This window comes from Kogia breviceps, chromosome 3 (assembly GCF_026419965.1).
Source record: "Kogia breviceps isolate mKogBre1 chromosome 3, mKogBre1 haplotype 1, whole genome shotgun sequence".
In the NCBI taxonomy this organism is placed as follows: Eukaryota; Metazoa; Chordata; class Mammalia; order Artiodactyla; family Physeteridae; genus Kogia; species Kogia breviceps.
In genome coordinates, this window is record NC_081312.1 from 142126142 (window position 1) to 142148880 (window position 22739).

General features: G+C 45.0%; 1 protein-coding gene and 1 pseudogene across 2 annotated transcripts in view; both read left to right on the forward strand.

The window, feature by feature from the left end:
- The window catches only part of MYO1E (myosin IE), a 214987-nt gene that overhangs the window by 73257 nt on the left and 118991 nt on the right, over nt 1-22739 (forward strand). The gene's annotated exons all lie outside the window — the stretch shown is intronic.
- LOC131752171 (large ribosomal subunit protein eL21-like) lies at nt 21073-21598 on the forward strand (annotated as a pseudogene).

Genomic DNA, 22739 nt, shown 5'->3' on the forward strand with positions numbered 1-22739 from the left:
GTCTTCTCAGCTTACCTGGCAGGCAGGGGTAATATATCACAATGAGTTGTGAAGTGCATTTGCATTCTTTTTTTTTTAGTAGTCACCAGCGCATTACATAATGAAAGAATTGAACATTATGGTAACAAAATTCATTCTTCACACTGGAACTACCACTGCATATTTAGGTAATTAATTGGTAAACCTTTCTATCTTAAAAAAATAAAATAAAATCAATATATCCCCAGGGCCTGGCACAGTACCTAGCAGAGGTGTTTTTTGTTTGTTTTTTTAATAGATCTTTATTGGAGTATAATTGCTTCACAATACTGTTAGTTTCTGTTGTACACCAGAGTGAATCAGCCATATGCATACATATTTCCCCATATCTCCTCCCTCTTGCCTCTCCCTCCCACCCTCCCTATCCCACCCCTCTAGGTGGTCACAAAGCACTGAGCTGATCTCCCTGTGCTATGCGGCTACTTCCCACTAGCTAACTATTTTACATTTGGTAGTGTATATATGTCGATGCTACTCTCATTTTGCCCCAGCACACATGTTTTTGATGGGGCTAAAATGATTGAATCAGTGAATGACTGAATAAGTGACAAACATAGGATGAAGTTCAGGAAAAAGACTACAAGAGCAGTTATTTTTAAAAGACTGCCATCCCTGAAATTACTATTATCGATGCCAATTCTCAATTTATGTTTATGAATCTTTAGGAATTTTGGAGTATACTTTATAGCCCATTACTCTAGTTAAGAGAAGAAAATTCTTTTTTAAAAAAAATTTACTTATGTATTTGGTTGCTCTGGGTCTTAGTTGCAGCTCCAAGGCTCCTTAGTTGTGGCTCCAGGGCTCCTTAGTTGTGGCATGCAAACTCTTAGTTGCAGCATGCGTGTGGGATCTAGTTCCCTGACCAGGGATCGAACCTGGGCCCCCTTTGTTGGGAGCGTGGAGTCTTATTCACTGCGCCACCAGGGAAGTCCCAGAAAATTCTTAAGTGTAAACTTTTTACCTAAAAAGTGTAAAACTTTAATTTTTCTAATGGTGTTTCAGCAGTCGTTATTAAAAATCACTAGCCTACAAATATATTTCAGGAAGGGGCTCCAGGCTTGTGTAATATTGACAGGGCAAGAGAATCTTTGGTTGCCGAATAAGCTCCCTGGTCTTCCTTTCTGTACTAATTTGCTGTAGAGACAGTTCGGGCTTCTTTCTAAGGTTCTTTCCCAGCCGCTCCGGTTGTGGAAGTGGCCATCTGCTGGTAGCTCTTGTATAATAAAGTTCTCTGAGGTAATATTTCTACACAATCATTTTTAGCCAAAAGAAAATGTTGGCGATCTCAGGTGGTGGCAGACTCCCTCATGGGAACGAGAATGGCTGGAATGGAAGGTAGGGCATAAAGAAGGTCTTCCCTCTTTGTGGCTCAAGAACAATTGTGGGCAGCCTCTTTGAGCTGCTCAGTTGGATTTCATCCTTTTCACCACGTTGTTCTTTGCCCTTGACCCACTTGTCCCCACCTGGCTTTAAGCTCTCTGGTCCAGAAGGACCGACTCCATGTCCACCTTTTAAATAGATACTCATTCAGCAGCACTGCAGCTAAAGAAGAGAGGAGGGACAGGATTGGCGTGGGGGAATGAGGCTCATAGGCACATTGATGGAGGGAACCAGAGAGAAACGTCCCACACATAACACCTTTGCATATGGACAGACCTGATTTCCTTGTATGCATCTTTTTACGGGGCTGTCTGGGCCATTAAGAATCACCCTGGGGCTTCCCTGGTGGCACAGTGGTTGAGAATCCGCCTGCCAATGCAGGGGACACGGGTTCGTGCCCCGGTCCGGGAAGATCCCACATGCCGCGGAGCGGCTGGGCCCGTGAGCCATGGCCACTGAGCCTGTGAGTCTGGAGCCTGTGCTCCGCAATGGGAGAGGCCACGACAGTGAGAGGCCCGCGTACCGCAAAAAAAAAAAGAAAAAAAAAAAAGAATCACCCTGACTCATACTTCTGGTTTTCAGTTCAACTTCTAGGAATGCATTATTTCATACCCTGTGAAGGTGGAACTTGGTGTCACAGATGAGGAAGGCAGCCCCCTACCCCCTCAGCCTATCTGGAACCCAGCAGGTGTGAGGAAACCAGCTACCACATCTCTGAGAAGCCCACAGAGATGCTCCATAGCCCTTGTCTGTCTGAAACACGCAGCTTCTGAGAATAATGCGTTCTCCCTGAGTGCCAAATAAGTGGGCTTGAAATTTTAATTCTGTCAAAGCTGGCTGTCAGAGTTTGATTAGGTGCAGAATAGGCACATAGTCTCAAATTTTTATCTCCCCACAAATTGCTTAGCAGTTACAATAGGAATAAAAAATAGAAATTATGTAGTGGAGAAATGGAACAGTACTTAATGAAATGATAAAAATGAATACCTCCCACAAACATGATGTACCTCCAGACGTGATACCCTGAGAAGGACACAAAATCACTTGACTCGAATTCTAGCCCAACATGCAAAAGCTGAATCTATTATGAGGAAACATCATGCAAACCCAAACTGGGAGAGATTCTATAAAATAACTGGCCCGAATTCTTTAAAATGTCAACATCATAAAAGACAAAGGAAAGCTAAAAAGCTGTTAGAAATTAAAGGAAACTAAACAAATACAAAAACTAAATTCAATACATGATCTTGCACCAGGAAAAGAAAAAACCTTGTCAAAGGACATTATTGGGATAATTGATAAAATTGGAATATGGACTTGGATAAAAAGTATTAATGTGACATTTCCTGAAGTTGTTTACTCTGGTTATATAAGAAAATTCCCTTTTTAGGAAATACATACTGAAGTATTAAGGAATAAAAGGGCTTGATGTATAAAACCTATTTTTAAATGGTTTAGATTAAAAAGAAAACTATACACACACACACACACACACACGCAGAGAGACAGAGAGAGGGACAGAGGGGAAGCAAACGTGACAAAATGTTACAAATTGGTAGAGTATAAGAATTTTTTTAAACTTTTCTGAAATGTTGAGATTATTTCAAAATAAAAGGTTTTTTAAAACCATCCTTTCATTATCCTACCATCAAAAACAAATTGAACAAAATACCCAGTTGTTTCATCTACCCTGGGATGGGTCAGCAATCAGCTGAAAGGGCTGGAAAGAGACTTCTGGCCCCCTCCTGCCCCCTCATCCTTACTCCTAAGTCAAATGGCTGGATGCAGATGATTCCTGCAGAGACACCAACCAACAGGTCCAGACTCTATTTCAAGGGCAACAGGCCCAGGGAACTGCTAGGTGAGATTGTTCTTCTCTGCATCTCGGCCCCAGAAAGCCAAGAATTCTCTCAGCAACAGTAATGGTGGCCGCAAATTGAGGTCAGTAGTAAAACAGTTCTGTTTTGGGTTGTAAAGTCACACATAATGCGATGAGTGAACAGAAAAGAATGTACCCCAGTGAAGGGACGGCCTGTGAACTCCGGGTCTGGTTCTGAATATTCTTATGACGCCTAGCATAGAAAACAGGAAACATCAGTTAAAATGGGAAATTGCTGTGGGCTGAATTACTGTAATTCCTCGTCTTACTTACAAGTTGGCATGGAGTAGGCCTTCCTCCACAGCCTGACGTCTCCTGCTCTTCCACCTCTTGATAATTTTGCCCTTTCTTAAGCGTGGTGCATTAGCAAGCAAAGAGGCTCTTAGGCTGGAATTTCTACCTTTAAGTGTGCTTAGAAGTTGTGTTTGTTTGTTTGTTTGTTTGCGGTACGCAGGCCTCTCACCGTTGTGGCCTCTCCCCGTTCCGGAGCACAGACTCCGGATGCGCAGGCTCAGCGGCCATGGCTCACGGGCCCAGCCGCTCCGTGGCACGTGGGATCTTCCCGGACCGGGGCACGAACCCATGTCCTCTGCACCAGCAGGCGGACTGTCAACCACTGCGCCACCAGGGAAGCCCAGAAATTGTGTTTTTAAAGAGCTGTTTGTCCCTACCCCCCGTCTCTGGGTTTAAAGCAGCCTGGCTCTGCCTCTGCTTCTGCTTCTGCTTCTGGTTCCCTCCTCCTGCCCCCTCTTTCTTTCTAAGTAGGCGAGATCCAGCACACAGAGCGACTCACAGCCTGGCTTAATAATAACCCAGCAATAAATGACATAGCCATTATCATGCTAGACGCATAAACAGAGGGACGTTCCCCAAAGCTGTGAGCCCAACCACAAATTAGCTTTTCAGACCTCCCCGCATCTCCACCATTCCTTTGGGGCCCTCTAAAGTATCAGGGAAGTTCTGGCAGCCTGTCCAAGCTGTAAAATGGAGATAGTTATTGCTTCTCACTGCCTGCCTGGCGGGGTTGCCTTAGGGCTCACATGGGATGATGAATGGCAAAGTAGCGAGACACTGGAAGCAATATACAAACAAGAGGTGGTGTTAATTGTCTTACTGGATGAGGATCTGACTAAAGTAGTTTGGGCCCGTGCCCTTTGGAAGGACAGTTTTTCTGTGCGACCTGGGCTGCACCCTCTGATGGGCAGTCCATCTTGGCTGTCTGTTTCTTGTCCCAAGTGCTCAGCTTGCCCTTCTGGCTTTCCTGTGGCCGCCTCTCTTTTTCCCGTCTCTCTGTTCCATCTGTTGGTTTTCTGTCTCACCAAGGAGAAAGTAAGCTTGATGAAAGCCAAAGTCTTGTCTGTATGGTCTGCAGGTGTTACCCCAGTGTTTAGGATAGCACTTGACTCCTGGTAGGCACGTAACTATTGGAATGAATGAATGAACAGACAGACGAAATGCTTCCCATCCTCCGTTCTCTTATCTCCTGTTGCCTCCCTGTTCTGCACAATCGTACTCATGCCTGTGATGAGAACTTGTAGTAGCCAGTGGTGGACTCCTGGCCCATTTCTTGCTCCTAAGCTCCAGAACTCCAGATCCAAATGCCCAATGCCTACGGGGAAAAAGCTCAATAAAGAAGGGATTACGAGTGTAGATTCTGGAAGCAGAATATTTGTTCACTGGTGTTGATCTGGGGCAAAGGATGTAACTTCTTTCTGCCAGGGCTTCCTCATCCTTAAAATGGGGATTAATACTAATGCTGGCCTTATAGGTTTGCTGACACAATTAAATGATGTAATACATGTAAAGACCTTAGAATGTTGCTTGGTACATAGTGAGCCCTCAGTAGAGCTCACTGGACAGGGATTTTCATTCTGGTTTAGTGTTCCACCTGGGAAATTGGGGTGACTGCCTTTTCTTCATATAAAAGGGGCACTCTTTATATGCCGAATCCTGAGCTGTTTTCTCCCAACGAAGTGCGGGTTTATTCTTTGCTTGTGCTATTTGGACCACGGGTACCCGTGCAGCCCCTGCTCGGCTCTAGAAGAGTGCATTCTCAACTCAGCAAACATGGTGGCTGAAACAGGACATGAACTGTGGGACCCCAAACTCCCCTTGGTCTGCAAACTCCCATTCCCACCCCCACCCCACCCCCGCCCAGTCTAGAGGAAGATACTGTACAGGTTCACTCCTCAAGCTCTGGCTTCTAGAAATTCAGTCCCTTCTTTGGCTATGTGGATGATTTAGGCAGCAGGTAGTGGGTTATGTTCAGATTTTTAAAAAGACCCCCTAAATGGGGAGGCCCCTGTTCGTGTGCCGTCTTGTCTGTAACTGTAGTCCTGTCACAACTCAGTTGAGATTTTCATCACCCTGGTCAGGAAATTCATGGTGAAGGTTACTACAGCAACATTCACTCTGCTCTGGAAAGCATATCACTTACAATGGGGCCTTTCAGTGGTGGGGCCCCGAAGCTGGGCAGTGATTTGGTCTATTCAGAACACAATGGGGCAAAACAGAATAGAAAGGAACTGCACATTGTTTCAGGTTCCCGCTGCCATCTGTAGCATTGCACATCGTTGTCCATCTTTGTGCCCGACTTAAGTTTTGTTTCTCCCGTTAACACACGTTTAATTTCACCACGTACATGCCTGCCGGTTGAAGTGCATTTCATGGAAGTTTAAATAATAGTAACAGTTCTATAGGGGTGTACAAACTCAGCCAGAAAGTGCTACAGAAATATCTTTGAGAAAAGGTGGTATAGGCTTTTGATTTAGAGACAAGGGAAACACAAACTGGGTTTGTTTAAAAATATTCAAACCACTCTTCGATCGATTTGCCTTGGACTCCTGTAAAACAGCCACAGATTTTTTTTTAAGGGAGAAAATTTTAAATGACAGGAAAAAATAAATAAAATCACCCTTGCCCTTATTCACAGCTACTCAAAACAAACCCACCCACTAAACAGAATTTATCCACTGATAGTAAACGACTGGTTCACTTACTTTTTTTGAAAAAAACTAGAGAATGTTACAGAGGTTTTTCAAAGCTGAATTTAGCTATTAAGAATGTGAGCAGTAGTTGTACCAAGCAAAAGAACTGTGGTTTCCTTAGAATGGAAGTTTGTTGGAAGGAAACTTTTTTCTTCTTTAATTTTTTTTTCCTTTAGTGCATTTACGGTATTTTATTTATTCACACGGCTTGCCCCATGATCAAACAACTTTTCTTTGTTGTATGTTTATATCTCTAGGGTTGTTTCATGCCCTTCCCTTCTTTAATGTTTCCCGTATGTTTAATTTAAATCATTTGCCTTTTATCTTTCTCAGGATCTCAAGCTCTTTGTCTCTTTTCTAACCTTTGTACTCTTCTTGCTGCACCCAATTTAAAAAAAAAGAAATTGAAATGAGCTTTTCTTCTAAGTGCAAACCTAACATACTTCTGTATCTTAAACCCAGCCAACCTCCATCAAGCAAATGGTGATTCCATTTTGCTTTTGATTCCAGTGAACCTTAATTGACGTGTGGTCACTCCCAGGTATCTTTGGGTGTTGGTTATTTGATCAGTAAGTAATACTGTGCTTTTGGCCCAACTCCCAGGAAGAGAAGGGGTCACAGCCAGGGAGAACATTAGAACTGCTGGCGCTACGTTTCCTCATGTTTTGGGTCTCAGGGTTCGGGTAGAAAGGAACTTCTGTGCTCTTGGGAGCAGAGTGTAGCACAAATCCTTTCAGCTTTTCTGCAACCAGAAGCCATGCAAATGTTTTTGCAAATGCACTTGTGGTCTTGCTGGCAGTTTTTGAGCACAACCCTCTCTGTGAGGCGGTGATGTTGACATTGATTTTCTATTCACTGTCCTGCCCCAAAGTGAGCACACTTTTCTATATAACTGGGCAGGCACACTCTTCTTTACCTAACACTGAGAGCAGCCTCAGTTTGTCTCAGTTCTTGCATAAAGTGATTTCTGTTATTACTGCTTTGGGATCATTTGTATGTCAATTCCAGCCCTCTTGACTCTCATTCCCGTCCCTAGTACAAGGAAGACCAGAGTTTGTTACCGACCCTTGACTTTGCAGGGCTGGGAGCGGCTGTGGTTTGGCTTTGGAAGCTCTGTTAACAAGTTCCTCCAACGGATCCCTAGCTGGGACCATTTTGGCTGAGCGAGAATTTCTGTGAGGTTATTTTTAACCTGAGTGTCTTTATTGTGTTGAGAGGCACCTTTGCCACAAAGGAAAACCATCATCTATCTGGTCCCAAAAGAATTTTGAACGAGAAGCCTGCCCTTACTGAAGACCAGGGTGTGGGGCTCTGGCCTTGAAATTGGCCTTTGAGGAGTCCTTTGAAGGCAGAGGCCCAGTGTCACAGGGTGGCTCCAACCCTTTGGCCTCTCCACTTCACTGAGGCCTCTCACGACACCCATTATCTTTTCAGGAGTCAATCCTACCTGTGCCTAAAACGCCCCTGTTGAGAGCAGCAATCTCTGTTCCCGAGCTGAGGTAATACTTCATCCATCTTGCCACGTGGGACCTAAAAGGCACTTCCAGGCACTGCATTTGAAACCTTGCCATCAGAGAACGGCTCCCTTGATACACTTTCACAGAGTGGGGAATCCATTTTGTTTGTCTTCCGTGGCCTCCACGGAAGCTGCTGTGGGTTTCCAAACCCACCAGTACAGATCTGGACTCCGTGACTCTCTTTGGCCAAGTTTTTCATCTGTTACACGGGGATCACGGTACCTCCCCAATTCTACAATTCCTTTGAAAACAAATGAAACAAAGCACCTAACAGAGTGTTTGGCACGTAGTAGGTGTCAAGAAAAGCAGTGCTCATTCCTTGCTCCCCGACCACTGTGGACCACACCTCTAGATGACGTGGGTTGCCTTTGTGATGCTGTACTATATTTCACAGAATACAATGAGCAACGGGTAACAATCACAGAAACTTTCTTGGATTTTCTATGGAGTTGTGAACTTTAAGCTGGTGTGACCCACCCTGGCCTCATAATCACATCAGATATGGTTAAATTGTGTTTTGTTTTCAATTTTAGTGATTCCGGCAGACGAAAGTTACTAGTGGAAGGAGCACATAGATTTCCACAGAGATCTCTAGTTAGATTACAGCTTTCCAATTTTTGTGGGCATTTCCCCGCATTTTCTGGAGATTGCCTTTCTCCTTTACCTACTTGTTTCCGATTTTTAAGCCAATGCTTTGACTTTTTTTTCCCTCTGTAAACAGAGGCCTGTATCTTGGGTAGAAGGCAAGGGGTGTTAGGAAAGTGGTCCCCAAAGTGCTGAGTCTATGCACTTTTGCATACAAGATAACCCACTCGAAAGCAGATATTAAAACTTCTGTTTAGGGCTTCCCTGGTGGCGCAGCGGTTGGGAGTCCGCCTGCCGATGCAGGAGACGCGGGTTCGTGCCCCGGTCCGGGAGGATCCCGCGTGCCGCGGAGCGGCTGGGCCCGTGAGCCATGGCCGCTGGGCCTGCGCGTCCGGAGCCTGTGCTCCGCAGCGGGAGAGGCCACAACAGTGAGAGGCCCTCGTATCGCAAAAAAAAAAAAAAACAAAACAAAAACTTCTGTTTACATTTATCTTAATACTAAAACCTAGGAAGAAATTAAGCTCTTCAAATATATACTCTTTGGATGGACACCAGTGCCCTTTACGCAGTCTGGCTGCCAGAAGGTCGTGGTTCACAAATGATCATGTTTATTTGAGTAATTTAAAATATTTAAATGCCTCGACTCATTTGATTGTTTTTCCCAGAACTTTTGTGGGTGATCAAAACCTTTGCTACATCCAGGCTTGCTGGGGAGGGGCTGGCAGTAGAGAGCCACCCAGGGCTGGACTGGGAGCTGGAAGACTCGAGTTCTAGTCTTGGTTCTCCTGCCAGGTAGCTTGCACCATGGACACGTACAACTTCTCTGGGCCTCAGACTCCTCATCTGTACAGAAAGAGCTTTGGACTGGTTGATGAATAGGCAAGGCCCCTTCCACCTATAACATGTTCAGATTCAGAATGGAAATGTAGAAGTATTATGCCCCTTCCTTACCCCTCTTCCCTTGTAGGTTGTTTCAACCCCTTCCCTTTTTTGCCTGTAACGCATCAGTCCGTGACTCAAGTGGTCCTTACTGTAGTTCATGACAGGCTTCCTTTTTAGTTGGTTAAATTCCCGATGTGTCTTCTCTGGCAATGACTGTCTTTCTTCTACTCTGCCATAGTAGGTCCCTATTCCTAGGGACTCCTGGGATTCTAATGTCTCACGTATTATGTAATTATGCATCACTTGAGCATCGTGAAACTGTCAGAGTTCCTTTACTGAATCTTGCCTCTGCCAATATTATCAGCCAGATTTGAGATGACAGTATTCTTTTCTGAAACATCAGATATGCAAACAGAGCCCTGGTTCTGGCTTCCAGCATTCCTAGGTCACTTATTATTATTAATAACTTTACTTAGCACTTAGAGTAGGCCAGACAGTATAATAAAACCTCTCCATGCATGATCTTATTTAATGCCCTCAAAAGCCCTGAATGGTAGATACTGTTATTATCTCCATTTTACAGAAAAAGAAACTGAGGCTTAAAGATTGGAATTCTTGCAATGCCATTTTTATGGAATGTCCTTGAAACATTTAGCTTCCTTAGAAGTCTTTCCAGTTGTAGGAGTACTAAAACCTCTATCCATTTAGAGCCCCTTCCCCTCAGAGAGAAGAAACTACTCTGTTTCTCTCTCTCTGCCTAACCTCTCTTTACCTTCCTTTCCAATTTGTTTTTTTTTTTAAAAATCTGTGTTTGGGGCTTCCCTGGTGGCCCAGTGGTTGAGAGTCCGCCTGCCAATGCAGGGGGACACGGGTTCGTGCCCCAGTCCAGGAGGATCCCACATGCCGCAGAGAGGCTGGGCCCGTCAGCCATGGCCTCTGAGCCTGTGGGTCTGGAGCCTGTGCTCTGTAAAGGGAGAGGCCACGGGGGGGGGGGGGGGAATCTGTGTTTACTTGCAGTTGAATGTTAGTAAGGATTCACGCTGGTCAGCGGAAGGCAAAGTCTACCTGTTGGTGGCCTCCCCGCAAACAGGTAGAGCACAATAGCTAGGGTCCTGGATAAGTTCTCAGTGAAGCTGTGCTGATCTCCCAAATTGTTTTGTTTGTTTGTTTTTTGTGTTTGTTCTTTTGCAAATTCATCCACAGAACTTGCTTTTTGAACTGAGGAGGGTGGGTGCACAGCAGGTACGTGGTCAGAGCCCCTTGGAAATTCTGTGGGCACCCGAAACATAAATACGAGATATTCATGTCTCTGCTCCTTGCTGCGCAGGAGCCCATGCCTATCCACACCCGCGCGGCCCGGTGCTGGCCTGCCGGTGCTGGCCTGCCGCAATTCAGCTGTGGTTTCTGAGAGAGAAGCTGATAACAGGAGACGTACTTGCTGAAGTGTGAAGGTTTGGATCATGAGAAGAAATGGCTAGGTGGGTCCTGTGTCCTCCACCAGGTGATAAAAGGGGTGAGAGGTTGGACCCAGTGTTTATCTTCGCATGTGGAGCTGTCCCGAGCCTGCAGGACTCTTGGGGACACCCACCCGCAGTGCCATTTGGGGTGCTCTGGTGGCTTCTCCCCCTGAGATGTGCCCACAGAACCCTCCTCTCTGCCTCCCTGACAGCCAGCCTCTCTGTGGCCCCAGATCTCTCTGGATCTGGTGAACATGTCTGGTTTGTACCCTAAATGCTCCTAGACAAATGCCTTATGGCTCCATTTTGCCCCTAGAGGAACGTGGCATCTCTGTGCCGCAGATCAGGCCAGATCAAGCAAGCAAAGGGTCTAGCTGTGCCCACGCCAAAACGAGGAGAAGGTGAAGGCATTTCTCAGTTCTATATTTGTTCGTTGTTGGTTAGTGACTATGGTGCTTGGGAGACACCCCTCGCCCCTGCGCTCGGCGTCTATCCTGGCCTTAGTATCCCCCATAGCTAATCCACGGCAAAGGCTGCCCGTTCCCCCAAGACACCCCTGATCAGATCCCTGATCACACTCCCTTCTCCCCACCTATCACCTTCTGAAGCACACATCCTGAGTTTTCTCCTTCAGATATGCCCAAACAGTTCATTTTTCAGAAAAAGTAAATTACACTTAAAAAAACATCAAATGAGTTGATTCTCTTGTGTTGTCATATCTCCAACATTTTGCGTTAAATAATAAATAATTTTTATTTATTAAATATTATTAATAAATATATAATATTATATTTATTAATATTAATAAATAATACATGTTTTGTAATCAGTGCAGAAAGATGCTGTGAATGATAGTGAGTCCTGGAAGACTGTTTTTAATTAGGTTGATATCAATTCTGCTGCAGTCTGCTAAGTCTTTACATATTTTTCTTTTTCCGCAGAACAGCGTTTAAATTAGAATTTCTTCCATAGTACAGAGGAATAGTTCATTTTAAGTGACAAGGAATTGCTCTATTATCTCCCTGTTTCTATTTCCATTTCAGTTAATAATATGAATAAGAACCATCAGTGCCGGTGTTTCCAGCTGGTCTGCATCATTACTTTGGCTTCTTAATTCAGTTAAAGAAATTTACTGAACAGCTACCATGGCTTCAGGGACTGTAATTTTCAAACAAAAAATTATGACACATAGTCTGATAGGATTTTGTTTTCTTGGTTTGTGAATCTATTAATGAAAGTCCTGTCAGTAGAGGTGCAAAAAGTAAATCACATTTACATATAAATTTAATAGACTGCCTGAATTGTGAAGAATTAAATTCCATGAAACTGACCTTGCCAAGCTCACAGAGCTTATACTTGAACCCAAGTCTGTTGATTGTAATAAACTGCTGGATTAGCAAGAAGAATGGTATTCCCCAACCTCTGTACTTGAAAACAGGGACTCTCCCTTCAGGGAGGTCCCTGAAGGGACTGATAAATGCTTGACATGTTGTCACACTAGCAGAGCTGCAGCTGAAAAGACAGAGACTGACATCAGTGTGACTCTTCGTCATTTGTTTGATTAAAATATAAATAGAGGCAGAAGTAAAATGAGCATTTGTCATATAATGGGATTTCAACCATTTGATTCATTTTATTTTGTAGCTTGAAATGTCCTCATCCTGTGGTCAAAATTAGCCTGTTTTCCTCACCTGGCTGACAGTGGACAGTTAAGAGAAGGAGAATTGGCTTTAAGGGCAACACCTCTTCCCTTTGATCTTCTGGGCTGAGGGCATGAGGAAAGCTTTAGAAACTTCTTTCTTCCTTGGGCAGACTCTGGGCCCAGGACCCCCATTTACCCCACTGACAGCTGCCACAGTGACATACACCTGGTTCTGAGATGAGCCAAAGCCCTTGGGAATTCATTGGCCCAACTAGTACTGACTGAGCCACGACCGTGTGCCAGGCACTGCCCTGCAGGCTGGAGACTCGGCAGGGAGAAGACGCGCTCCCAAGGCCATGTAGGGCCAGACTGCTTGCTCTGTGGGCTCCTAGATGCTGGGCTTTGCACACAGTACCCTATGTACCAATAATAAAAGTATCTGCTTCATGCTGTTGTGTGGATTAAAAAAAGTTGATATGTTGGCAATTACTAAACATGCAATAAAGCAATTACTATTATCTCTAGCATTATTGCTAGAGATAATAATAATTGTAAGTAATAGTAAGTGGGTGTTTGCAACATCCACTTACTTATTACAAGATGTAGTAGGTATAATGATTAAGTGCAAAGATTTGAGAGCCAATTGGCCTCAATTTGAAGCCCAACTTCTGGGGTTGGGCAAGTTAGTTAACTTCTCTGTGCTTCATTTTTCCTGCCTGGTAAGGTTGTGAGGATTAAATAAATTATCATGTATAAAATGTTTCGAACAGTGCTGGTATGTAATGAGAGTTAGCCGTTGTACAAGAAGAATATTCTCCCCCGGGGAGAGAGCCACTACCCTAGACTTCCTAAAGATTGAGATGAAGAAGGATAGAACAGGGCTGATAATACTTGCAGAAAGTGCTTCCCTAGAGAGAAAGAATAAATTGCAGGTGCCCAAGAGAGAATTTCCTCATCAGCCTCAGGACAAGCCCTCACCCAGGTGACCGATAAAATGTCCCATGTGTGGCTGTTTTCTGAGGCGAGAGGACTAGAGGGGGGCCCTGGGGACCCCTGATGGAAAGTGCAGGGGATTTGGGACATGAATTCAGAGCAGTTTCTACTTGTGAAAACGAAACCTAGCCTCTCATCTGCTCCCGAGAGGGGAATCTAGTCTTGCCGGGTGAGATTTTTCCACGGCAGAGAAAAATACATCTGGGAAATATAAGTCATTTAAATTCTCTATGGCTTCTCTATGACTTGAAATTGGTGGGAATGGGCCCAGTAGAGAGGGGCAGTGGGTCCCCACGTGTGGGATATGGCACCAACGTGCATGGTAAGGTCAGTGTGTCTGACCCCATGTTGTGTATTTTAAATCATTTATCTTCATTATTATTATTGTTTAATAAATTTATTTATTTTATTTTTGGGTGCTTTGGGTCTTTGTTGCTGCGCCTGGGCTTTCTCTAGTTGCGGTGAGGGGGAGCTACTCTTGGTTGTGGTGTGCGGACCTCTCACTGCGGTGGCTTCTCTTGTTGCAGAGCACAGCCTCTAGACATATGGGCTTCAGTAGTTGTGACATGTGGTCTCACTAGTTGTGACACACGGGCTCAGTAGTTGTGCCTCGCGGGCTCTAGAGCGCAGGCTCAGTAGTTGTGGAGCATGGGCCTAGTTGCTCCATGGCATGTGGGATCTTACTGGACCAGGGCTCGAACCCATGTCTCCTGCATTGGCAGGTGGATTCTTAACCACTGTGCCACCAGGGAAGCCCTTTCTTCATTATTTAACACACTGAAGAAATAAAACTGGTGATTTTATGGAGATAGTTGTTTAGGATTTAGCCAAATTAAAAAGGACAGTTTATATAAAAATGTGACGCATAGGGCTGGTGCACCTCGGATATAGAAGAGTTGTAAAAGTTGTAGAAAATGAGGTTTAGGAAACGTTGGAGTATAGTGTATGCAAAGGAAGGCCAGAGCTCAGTGTAATCCACTGGGGAGGACATATCACCTGTGGGGCAGCAGTGAGGGAACGGGGTCTCCTGCTTCAGTGGTCTTAATATTGAAGGAATTTTTAGATTGAAAGAGATCCAAATGGAACATGCCTTTACAAATCGAAGAGGAGATTACCTTGCTTTGCAAACTTGTGGTCTGGTGTGGGCAGCTTGATGGGAGCTGCTTGTCAGCCAGGACACTCACCCTCATCCTGTTTGGGACAGGGGTGGAGGCAACAGCTACAAAAATTATCACAGCAAAGCCTCCAGAACTGGGCAATCATCAACCTCACCAGTAAAGCCACTGCACAGTTCCTGAAGTGACATTAATACATGGTACAATGCTTCCAGAATAACCAAAAGCTTTATAATACCTTTGATATTAAACCAGTGACTTCACATTTGTAAAGTGCACAGAGGGGGGGCCTGGCTCTTTGGAAGTGTTTCATGCCACAGTTTATCAAGTCTAAAATGCTACTGGTTATGAGTTAAGCTGTGACACAGCATTGGTTATAAGACATGTCCTAGTTTCACATTGTTAGAAGTATGAAAAAAATGCATCTTGGAATTGATGGAATATGTTAACTGTTCATTTATAACATCTTAGCTCTGAACTGTTCATTGATATTAAAAAAACCATCCTTTTGGGAGCCACATTTCAGTCAGAGTAAGTGAAAGAAAGGGAGTTTCTTTTCCTGCTAGGGGCCCATTGTTATTTAAAGAAGAGTTTAGGGCTTCCCTGGTGGCGCAGTGGTTGAGAATCCGCCTGCCGGAGACACGGGTTCGTGCCCTGGTCCGGGAAGATCCCACATGCCGCGGAGCAACTAAGCCCGTGAGCCATGGCCGCTGAGCCTGTGCGTCCGGAGCCTGTGCTCCGCAACGGGAGAGGCCACAGCAGTGAGAGGCCCGCGTACCGAAAAAAAAAAAAAAAAAAAAAGAAGAGTTTACTATAGCTGCAAGCTGGGGTGAACAAAGCTGACATGGAATAACAAGAGAATATGGGAAAAGTGTCATTTATACGTATATTTCACTGTACAAAGTATTTGATCTAATTTCTTTTTCACTGAAAAGAACTGTATATGTGTGTGCACATTTTATAAATACTTACTCAGCAGAGAAATAAAACCATACAGAAAGTACACTTAGATAAGTAACTGCATCATTTTAACCACTGTATTGCCACATAGAGATATCATTTTATATAAATAATATCACATGTGCAATTAAAACCAAATTTGGGCTCCTTACCATCTCTTGTTTTCCTCCCCCCCCCAAACCTTTTTTCCTTCCCCCACTCGATTAGTCCAGCCAGCGTTGCCAGCCTGGTGTGTACCATCCACACTTTGCCCCCAGATCACGTCATCATGCAAAACCATCTCTACCCCTAGAGGGATTGGGGGTTGGTATGATTGTCCCCTGGGGGGCAGTGTAATGTCAGGAACCTCCTTCTCCTGAGCAGGCCGCTGAGAGGCCCCGAGAGCCTCAGAGAAGCTGAGTGATTTGTGGGAGACCCTGAAGATCTTGCTGGGAGGGCTGGTCTTTGAGAGCTGCCCATGACTTTTCTGGGATCAAGCTGGTCACAGATACAGCCATGTGGCCTGAGACCAGTCCCAGTTGATGCCTCTTGTTCCAGCTTTATTATTAACAACATCCCCTTCTGCACGCAGAGTGTCTCGGTTTGGATGATAAATTAGGTTTGCTCTAGTCACTTCCAAGAAGGGTGACTCTAGCCAATCCTGGCTCAAAAACCACTGGATCTAGTGATCCTGGAGCCAGTGTCTACACTTGGCCTTGATACTGGTATCGGAAGTGAGCTGTGGTGTAGCAGAAAGAGCAAAGAAAAGGAAGTCAGAAGTCCTGATGACAAGTCTCAGCCCTGGCCCTTTGTCACAGGGATTAACTGAGGCCATGTATGTGGAAATGCTGCACAAATATTCAACTTTTGATCAGGTCGCATGTACCTACGTGAGTGAGACCAGTGAACACATCCTCTACATTCACGGAGCCTCCTGCGCTCCTACTTTGTGTGCCAGCCCCCCATGTACTTTCCCATCCCCAGCCCCTCCGAGCAGAGGCAACTTGGTACATAATAATCCCAGGCCTCACTTTACCCATTTGTAAAATAGTGACAGTGCGATTGTAATATTCATGTCTTGCAGGTGTTGTGAGAATTCAATGAGATATAAAGCTTTGGTGTATATTTTTGGTTTCAGTAAAAGTCAGTTCCATTTACCTTAAAGGTTGAGGGGAATAGGGGTGTTTGTGGGCTCCTGACTGCCCGCTCCCACCCCTACCCCCCCACCTCTTCCAGAAACACCCCTTCCTTGCACTCTGTTCACTGCAGTTCAGCACCCACAAATGCTTGCTTCAGACATCCATCTTCACACCACCAAAATAGCAGGGGCGTCTAAGTTCCATAAAGTTGAAACACATTGCAAGCCCAATGCTGGCTTACTATGCCTGGCACATAGACAAACAAATATTTATGGTTGATTTCTTTTTTTCCATCGTTTGCAGTGGAAGTGTTTCATTCTAGTCAAACAGCAGAACTGCGAAAGGTAGAATACCCACACTGTCGATTAAAAGATGAACGTCTAACATAGTTCCAAGCCTTTCCTGTTATGACTCACTGGGACAGAAAATCCCATTGAAAAACGAGCTCAGCTCGTTAGGCCAGAGCGTTACCCATTGTCCATTGTTGACAATAAGAATATGGTTTATCTGCCTTTTGCAGTGATACATTTTTAACATTGGGGACATTTTAGTCCCAGGTTTTCTGGAAATCATCACCCCCAGAAAATGCTTGATAGTATTGGCATCATATTCAACATTTCTATTTATTTTTAAATTTTACTAACACATTCATATGGTTTAAAACAGCAATAAAAAAGTAAACTGTGCAGCAAAGTTTAAAATGAAGAGTAAAAGTCACCTTTTTCTCCAAACCCCAGGCCTTCTCCCCAATGGAACCTTGTGTATCTTTCAAGAAAACAATTATAACAAGTCTTTTATTTTTTGAATTTTTAAATTTTTTTAAAGATTTTTATAAAAAATAAAATTTATTTATTTATTTTTGGCTGCTTTGGGTTGCTGCACATGGCTTTCTCTAGTTGTGGCGAGCTGGGGCTACTCTGTTGTGCTTGGGCTTCTCACTGCGGTGGCTTCTCTTGTTGCAGAGCACGGGCTCTAGGTGGGTGGGCTTCAGTAGTTGTGGCACACAGGCTCAGTAGTTGTGGCGCAGGCTTAGTTGCTCCGCGGCATGTGGGATCTTCCTGGACCAGGGCTCAAACCTGTGTCCCCTGCATTGGCAGGCAGATTCTCAACCACTGTGCCACCAGGGAATCCCTAAAGATTTTTTTTGATGTCCATTTTTTAAAAAAAGTCTTTTATTGAATTTGTTACAATATTGTTTCTGTTTTCTGTTTTGGTATTTTGGCCGCGAGGCATGTGGGATCTTAGCACCCCGACCAGGGATCGAACCCATACCCCTTGCCTTGGAAGGCGAAGTCTTAACCACTGGACCTCCAGAGAAGTCCCAACACATATCTTTTAAGAAGTTTAGGCAAGTGCAGTCCTTGAATACTAAATCCACATACTGACTGCTATTTTCATGAAACTGGGGATCTTGAAGATCTTCCAAGTCAGCACAGGCAGATTCCTTTCAAAATGACCGTGTGGAACACCTGCAGGGGAGTGCCATGTTCTAATCGGTCTCTAATCCATATGTCCAGTTTTCCTCATTACAGACTTTGTTACAGTGAGCAACCTTGTACACACGTCTTGGCATCCTTGGTAGATCTTCAGGTAAATTCCTAAAAATAAAATGGCTGGATCAAAGAGGGTATGCATTTTATTTTTATTTAGTTAACAGTTTATATATTGGTCTGTGTGACTGAATTTTTTAAAAAATATTTATTTATTTATTTGGTTGTGCAGGGCCTTAGTTGCGGCATGCGGGATCTTTAGTTGAGGCACGTGGGATCTAGTTGCCTGAGCAGTAATCGAACCTGGGCCCCCTGCATTGGGAACTCGGAGTCTTAACCACTGCACCACCAGGGAAGTCCTGTGACTGAAGTCTTGATCCCTGTTTCCACATGACTCTCTAAAGATAAAGATACTGTGCTGTGTGTTCTTTCTACAAGAGGATAAGGGCGTTTATGGCCACCCCTTCCCCAGGCCCTGCCCAACACTGAGCCTGTTGTGTTTACACAGCACATATGATAGCCTCCCTTTCCTGGGCGTCTGAAGGGTGTCCGAAGAAGTGTAGTTACCCAGTATATGGGCGTCTCCTCTCTCCGGGATGAACCAAGGAAGGAAAATGCTCAGACACACTAGTGAGAGTGTGTGCAGAGCCCTGGCTGTGGGCAGGACTGCCCTGGGGCCCTCTCCGTGGGAGCGGAGGTTGGCTTTCAGGAGACAACAGTGCCCTTTTTGTGTGTGTGTGGTACGCGGGCCTCTCAACTGTTGTGGCCTCTCCCGTTGCGGAGCACAGGCTCCGGACGCACAGGCTCAGCGGCCATGGCTCACGGGCCCAGCCGCTCCGCGGCATGTGGGATCCTCCCGGACCGGGGCACGAACCCGCGACCCCTGCATCGGCAGGCGGACTCTCAACCACTGCGCCACCAGGGAAGCCCAAATCCATGCTTTTTAATCAACCGTTTCATCATTAGAAAGTAACTGTGGACCAGAGAAAGTCTGCACTCAATGTTTACCTAGTGAGAAGTATGTCTTTCATAATTTGTAATTCTTGTGAGGGCTCAGAGTAACTTTTTATCATCATCATCATTATCATTGTTATGATTATTATTATCATTTTTTAGCTGGCTCACGAGCAGCCATTTTCCATCCTTTGTACGGCGTTGCTTCACTTACCAAGAACTGTTGGGAAATGAAATACCTCGCTGAGTGCCCCTGCTTGTTTAAAATGTTACCATTTTTTGGTGGGGAAACTAAAAGGAGTTACCCCATCCAAAACGCCCACAGAAGAGAAGGAAGTGGAGTCTCACTGAGGTGCTAGCCTGGTAAACTGGACTTCTGTCATCTGAGGAAAATGTACCTCCTCACACAGATGGGGAAGTCCCCGTCCCTCGGGGTGTCTTCCCAGTAGGCGTGGCAGCCCATCCTGCCCCTACCCTTCCAGTCAGGGGCAGGAGGAAGAAGCAAAGAAGTCCAGGTTATTTGCCCCAGGAACACCATTCTTGTCCACACAATACTAGGACAGTAGTTTGTGGTCTGAAGGCAACTTTGAGCTTCTGCTTCCCAGGACATTGTCCAGGGCAGCAGTCCCCAACCTTTTTGGCGCCAGGGACCGGTTTCCCTGGAAGACAGTTTTTCCGCGGGGAGAAGGGGGAGGGGGGAGGGGGATGGGGGGAGGGGGATGGTGAGGGGGGAGGGGGGATGGTGGGGGGGTGTCAGGCGGTAATGCAAGCATGGGGAGCGCATGGGGAGCGGCAGATGAAGCTTCGCTCGCTCAGCTGCTGCTCACCTCCTGCTGTGCGACCCCCGGGGGTTGGGAACCCAGGTCTAGGGTTGTAAGGTGATAACCGTTTCCCACTGTGTTCCCCACTTACTCTCTATCAGTGGCTGTGTTCCAGGGAAGGCTTCTGGGAAAGTCATACTTCGATCAAACACTGTGGTCCCCTATAGAAAAACAGAACACAGTTGTTCTTTTTCACTGTGGGGAACTTTGAAGCTTCCCTGGGTTGGGATAAGAGCCTATGCATCCTTGTTTCTGTTTCCAGCTTCCCGGATCCGGTTCTCACCCTCCGCTAGAACTGCCCAGACCAACCCTGTCCCAGCTTTCATCTACCCATGGGTGGGTTCTATGGATTGCCAAGGACAGGTCAGCCTTCCCCGAAAGGCTCTAAGGTGCTCCCAGCATCCCTAGCTATTTTCCCTCCTTCCCCTTACTGCATCTGAATTTCAGGGGGCGGGGGGGATGGAGAAGGGGGAGGAGAAAAGCATAGTAAGGGTGGGGGGTCAATAAAGACAGAAACTACAATTAGAAGACCTTGGGCGATTTACTTTTTTTTTTTTTTCTTAATCAACAACATAAAGATAATACATAGTATGGGAGATGATTGTGAAGATTGAATGAATTCACATATATAGCTATAATAGCCTGGGAGGAAGTGGGGGAGAGAGAGAGATTTGTGACCAAATTGGTTATAGGAAATATGTCAGATGAAAAATAGCTCCAGTGTTTTAGTCTTTGATGCTAAGAGAAGGTGGCCATTAACAAAGATTGTATAGTCTTCCCTTTGTATCCACAGGGGATTGGTTCCAGGACCGCTGTGGGTACCAAAATCCCTGGATGCTCAAGTCCCTTATATAAAATGGCATCGTACAGTCGGCCCTTCTTATCTGCGATCTACGGTTGGGAATCCGCGGATGCAGAACCCGTGGATACGGAGGACCCTCCAACTGTTTGTCTTTTTAGTGATGAATTCAGTTAAATGGTATTTTGTTGCCATTTAAACGTAACATGTAGAAATATCTAGTAAGTCACTAGGGAGAAAGTGTGAAGAACCCGTGATGTTTGAATGAGTTCATAATCATAGAGACTTTGGTTCGCATCTTGCCTTTGCTACTTACTGCTTGGGGCGTGTGTTTCCTTGCATGTAGCATGGGAATGTTAACCCCTCTCTCGTAGGGTTGTTTGGAAGAGCAAAAAAGCAATTGCCTCAAATCAAATGGCCCTCGGCCGGAACCGCCATCTTCCAGTAATTCGTCAAAATGACCAACACAAAGGGAAAGGAGGGGCACCCGCTGCATGTTCTTTAGGCCTTTTAGAAAACATGGAGTTGTTCCTTTGGCCACATACATGCGAATCTACAAGAAAGGTGATATTGTAGATATCAAGGGAATGGGCACTGTTCAAAAAGGAATGCCCCACAAATGTTACCATGGCAAACCTGGGAGAGTCTACAATGTTACCCAGCATGCTGTTGGCATCATTGTAAAAAACAAGTTAAGGGCAAGATTCTTGCCAAGAGAATTAATGTGCATATCGAGCATATTAAGCACTCTAAGAGCCAGGATAGCTTCCTGAAACGGATGAAGGAAAATGATCAGAAAAAGAAGGAAACCAAAGAGAAAGGTACTTGGGTTCAGCTGAAGAGCCAGCCTGCTCCACCCAGAGAAGCACACTTCGTGAGAACCAATGGAAAGGAGCCTGAACTGTTGGAGCCCATTCCCTATGAATTCATGGCATGATGGGTGTAAAGAAAATAAAAGACATGGACTGTAAAAAAAAAAAAAAAAAAAAAAGTAAAATAAAATAAATCAAATGGCTCATTGCCTTGCTTATAGTAACTGTCAGGTATCCTATTGGTTCCTTACCCTCCTGTAGATAGAAGTCTGGAGATCCAGCCGGGGACTTTTTTGTGTGGAAGGATATTTGAGACGATGAGAATCAATGAACTCCACGAGGAGCCCTGTTGCACTGGGGAGTAACTGCTGTTAGGAAGAAGACACTACCTTTGAGTTGGGACAGACACTAATGTATCACACTGCAGTGAGAGAGAGAGAAAAGACAGTTGGATTGGGCACCAAGGTGGACTTAGGTTACCTTGAGAAGGCATTTCTGTGGATCAGTACACATACATTATGACACAGAGCCCCTCTTTTTCTTGTCCTTTGTACATGTTAAATAACAGCTTATTAGTAGCCCTTCTGTTTTGTTCAACTGCTTACATTTTTAAAGAGAAAATAATATTTTTGCCCTCTTTTAAGTAGGTAGATAGTTATTGGGGTTAAAAAGAAACAAACGCACACACCTACTGGCTAGTTACTCCAGGACCCTAGGTTTCTATGCAGAGTAATTTTTGCGGGTGCCCAGAAAGAATATTCAAGCTGGGAAAGCAGGGAGGGTGGAGGAGGGGAGGAGTCGCCAGGAATCTTTATCTGGTTGGAAATAGACGCTGGACCTTCCATTGAGATCCAGTGAGTCATGCTGTGGCCAGTGCTTTCTGCTTTGCCACAAGAATAAGGAGGAGTGGTGAGGTTTGAGGTAATTTTGGAACTGATTGAGGAACTGATGCTGTGTGTCATTCTGAGAAAGTCCAATTTATCATATAAACAGTTTCCCTCTGTGAGGCAGCCTGGGTGGCAAGCTGTCCAGAAAGGGTGGCTCCTTTCTGGAGCTTGAACCCATGGCACTATGCTTTTCCTAGGGTGGCCCCTTCCTTAGCTGGTTTTTTAATAATTGCTTTCCCAGAGCTTCTTAGATTTTGCCATTTCAAAGGGCACATGTCTCCTGCAGGGAAAGCATTAAACATTTTTTTTAAAGTGAAATTTAAAATGTTATTTATCTTGTTTCCTTCCACCTTCCCCTTCTCTCAAAGAGCCTATTGCCTTTTCTCATCCTAGTTTTGACGTTTGAGCAGGTGGCCTTTCTA